Below are 4548 nucleotides of genomic sequence, written 5' to 3' on the forward strand. Positions count from 1 at the left end.
TACTTTTGGAGCGTGTTTACCTTGAGATAAGGTTGCCATGTACTTTCTCCATTTAAGTTTAAAGGCACCTCTTGTATTTTGCGTCAAACTTTAACCACAAATTTGACCTAAGTCAAACTTTGACCACAAATTTGACCTAAGACATACTCCCTCCGTTTCATAATGTAGCTAGTGAGTATTATTAGGCTTTTAAAAGACAAAGGATGAAGCGACAATAATTCATATCGTAGAAGTTTGTTATACATCACAAAAAGGGAAGTTGCTCATTGATAGTTCCTATTGCACCACATGGCCTTCATGCCTTTGCACAGGGCCATTGACATACGTATATGACACATCTCGTATTTTCACAAGCTTATGGTCCAAGAAAGCGCTATAATGGCCGTTGCTAGCCTTATTAATCCCACATATATGACCATTTTTGCCCAATTAATTCACCTTGGAGCAGCTGATCCTGACCTGGCCCTGAGAGCCAGTCAACGGGCTAAGGTTCCCCATCTTCACCATGGCGGAGGCGAAGGCGCTGCTGAACGCCGCTGGGTTGCTTGCGAAGTTGTTGACGGTGTTGTCGGTGCCGCCACCGGTGCCCGTGAAGAGCACCTGGTCGGAGTGCAGGAGCCCCTTCTGGGACTTGAGGTTGCTGTAGTAAGCGTTGTCAAAGGAGTACGGAGTCGACACGTCCAGATTGGCCAGGTTACGGTCATCGGAGCCGGTCGGCTGGGGGCAGTTGGCTTTGAGCGACGTCGCGAAGCCGGAGTTGATGTTGGTCTCGTTGTAGAGTCTGTCCCTGAAGTTCTGGCACTGCGCCTGCCCGATGGTGTGGGCGCCGGAGAGTGCGACCATGTCGGTCACGGTGAAGCCCTTGCCGCCGAAGGACTGGGTGAGGTTTACGAGGTCGAAGAATGGGGGAGGTAGCTCGTTGTTCGCCGCCGCTTCGTTTGCGTTGGTGGAGTCCCTCCTTCCTAGAGGAACTGTCCACGAAGGCCCTCCCAACTGCACCAGATGAGAATCCCGGGTGAGCAAATTAGCCTGTCTACTTGGTGGTGATCACGACGTGACACAGGTTGGAGGTCTTACGGCGACGACGGAGTCGCGGGCGGCGACGGTGAGGATGTGGCGCAGGAGACAGTCTGCTTGCACATGGTCTCGAGCTGCGCCTTGATGCTGTCGATGACTTCGAAGCCTCGCAGTGACATCACGTTCGGGATAGCGTTTTGTTCCATGCCTGACAGCAGAACAGACGCGTCGCAACCCTGCACAGGTAGTTAAGCAGCATGGTTAACTCTGCACCCTGGCGTTTACAAACCAAAACTGCAACGAAAACAGGTGCGTGCCGGCTCAGTCTATGTATTTGAAGAGCTTACTTGGACGAAGCAATCGTGGAAGTGCAGCCGGAGCAGCGACGCGCCCATGCGGTTCTCCTTGTTCACGGCGGCCGTCACGGCGGACTTGATGGTCGCCAGAGCGTTCGGGCACGTCGTGTCGTAGAACGTCGGCGACAGCTGCGCCGACGCCGCCACGGCCAGGCACAAGATCAACACGGCTGATAGAGACGAAGAGGCCATGTCTAGCTAGCTCAAATGCAACGTCACTTAATTGTGAATTTGTGGTAGGTCGAGACACTGGATGCAATGCCTTGCATTCCATGCAGATATATATAGCCGCTCGCAGGCTTGGTCATTTCCGGCACATGACGATTGTAGTGGCCACTGGCCAGTGCCCACATCTGCCGTTGGCGTGCAAAATTTTCCTCTTTTGCGGGGCCGTTACGGTGCAACTTGTGCATGCATGGAGGCAAGTGTCAAATCAACAGTTGCAGAATAATTCAAAGTCACAATCATCAACGGGATATTCACAGTTGCTTCAAACGTCTCAGATGACTAAGTTCTACTACTACGATAGAGTATATAGCTTGGAGATAGATGTGCAGTTTATATTTTAACTGACGGCCGGTCAATGAGATGCACTATGTGCTATTTTCACATGGCTATATACTATGAGCCTATGATTGATCGATGCTGTGAAATTGCCGCAGTTCCTGGCCAGATATGTGCCCCAAATTGAGCGCGAAACAAGATCATGGTTCTTTGCGCAGTGCACCTACGTGGTGCATTAGTACATTTGCTAGCACTTTAATGTATGTGATATAAGTCTCAGAAAAATGTATGTGGTATTCCACTATCCATCGATCATGGGCTGAGATTTTTGCGGATGGTTGAAGCAAGTGGTTGGTCGTGCAAACCATTCATCTATCTTTCTCCATCGTCATTCAAATTTCAATAGGATAAGAGGGTTGGGGTACTCTGAATCCAACAAGTGAGCATTTTATGCACGCGAGCAAAGGTAAACAAATAGTTCGTCCCACTAGAGACTGCAAATACAGAGACGTGGACACATTCAGACGAGAAAAAATTAATAATAATGCATGTGGACCAAGCCGCATTCAGGCTGGGATTGCTCTTGGCTCGCGACTATACATGGACTGATAGCTGATTTCATTAATCGAATGACCACGACATGCTAGTGGCCGGAGAGCGAACTGTGCAGACTACTAGTCTGCAGATAGGGATGCAGCATGTGTCTAGTCGTGTTTTGTTGACTGAGTCGAAGAGTTCCTGCTTGGCGGTTCTTTTTGGGGAATGAGCTGCACAGTACAATTAAACCAATAATACTACACACGAACTAATACGAGTGTTTTACTTAATTTTCCAAAACCATAACTCTCTCCCCACCTGATTTTCAGAGGGTGGACCCCTTCCCACCTGTTTAATCCAATCTCAAACCTCCACGTTAGCAGCTCCATCAAACCCTTAAAAAACACTCAGGTGGAAGAGTTAAGTTGAGTGTATGGGGCCAAATTTGGTTGGCCTTGTCACATTCAGTATTTTAATCTAAACAATTTTGTACATGAAGAGAGGTCCTAATGGATATCCGATGGCATGGATGCCCATTGGGTATGGGCATTGGGCATATTTTTAGCTAAATCATTGTTTTGATCTTGTCAGGAAACTTTAGTACGATCCGAGCCCTTTCAGATTTTTTAGCACAATCTGACAATTTTGATAACACCAAGGCTTATGATGTTTTTGCTCCATCTAGACATGCCAAACTTGCCGGCGTTTCTTCCATGGAGAGATAAGTGGTCGCGGCACGCGTAACCGGAAATGCCTCAAGCCTTGATGTTTCTTCTCAGGGCAAAAACGCCAGGCCCTATAGTGCTTCCAATAAGGTGCCACAATTTGGCGTTTTTGCCCTACCACGTAGGAGGTCAATGGCTACTTAACCAGGTCATGCCGGGATAGAAACGCTGACAAGTTTGGCATGTCTAGGTGGGACAGAAACACTAGAAGCATTGGCGTTGAATAAAAGGGTCAAATCATGCTAAATAATCTGAAAGGGGTTCAGATCATGTTAAAGTTTCCTAACAAGGTTAAAATAGTGATTTTGGCCCATATTTTCTACCCATGGATATCTTCTTGGGCATCGTTATGAATTTGGTATTGCTGGATCCGTGTAAAACCCGATCTATTTCCATCGTTTGAACCAACTTACAGCAAAGAACCCCACACACACACACACACACACACACACACACACACACACACACACACACACACACACAAAAGACTAGGACAGCTACAAGAACTTGTGGAGTTGGCCGACCTATACCAGGAACCTAGTGGGTACGTATCTGGAAAGCAAGTAGTGCCTTAGGAGACACAGAGGAGAAGGAGTGTGATTGAAAGAAGCTGTCATTGAGGAGGAGCGGAATAGAACTAGGTAGGTAGGAGCACGTTGTCATGCCATCAATCTTCATTACTCCAGAGGACTACATGTCACCTACCTACACAAGAGTTAGTTCCTAGATTGTACCTTTGGGGTAGACAAGACACCGAAAGGGCAAAGGCCCGCCACCATTCAATTCGAGAGGATGTATGGTTTCTCCAAGAGCTGCAAGGAGTGCAAAGAGAAGCCACAATCAGTCGTTCAAGAAAGGTATGATGCTCATGAGGATCACCTCCGCAAGCCTTGGCAAAATCTAGACAAGGTCTTCACCTCAGCTTGATGTTTCTATATCCATGCTAGAGCACGAGTAGGGCCGTTGAGACGGCCCCTCCACCATTACCATTGTTCGTAGCTTGCTACCCGCCATACACCTTGATACATTTATTTTGCATCACTATTTCATAAGATAAAATGCTCATTTATTACTCTTATTCAACTACAATTCCTCCATATTACATCGTTTTTCATCTTATTTTGCAAGTTTGCAACAGGAAGGAGGAGGCAGAAAGTTGTCAGCACTAGGGAATCAAGTTTACATCAAGAGAAGTTGTCAACCACGACAAGCAGGGACACATGTCCACCCGTTGCCTAGTGTCCTGCCTTTGCCGAGTATTTTCCCTAACACTCAATTTAGGCTGGTAAATTTACCGAGTGCCCGACAAAAAACATTTTGCAAAGTTTCTAGCACTCGTCAAACTGGTCGATTCTGATACTAAGTTGGCGGTGGCGGGAGGAGACTCCATACGCGGAGATAGGTGGTGA

At 47.4% G+C, this 4548-nt stretch overlaps 1 pseudogene; it reads right to left on the reverse strand.

Annotated features, from left to right (window-relative positions):
• Window positions 1-246: 246 nt before the first annotated feature.
• On the reverse strand, window positions 247-1613 carry LOC119358968 (annotated as a pseudogene).
• Window positions 1614-4548: the final 2935 nt, after the last annotated feature.

The sequence above is a fragment of the Triticum dicoccoides genome, chromosome 2A (genome assembly GCF_002162155.2).
Source record: "Triticum dicoccoides isolate Atlit2015 ecotype Zavitan chromosome 2A, WEW_v2.0, whole genome shotgun sequence".
Taxonomy (NCBI): Eukaryota; Viridiplantae; Streptophyta; class Magnoliopsida; order Poales; family Poaceae; genus Triticum; species Triticum dicoccoides.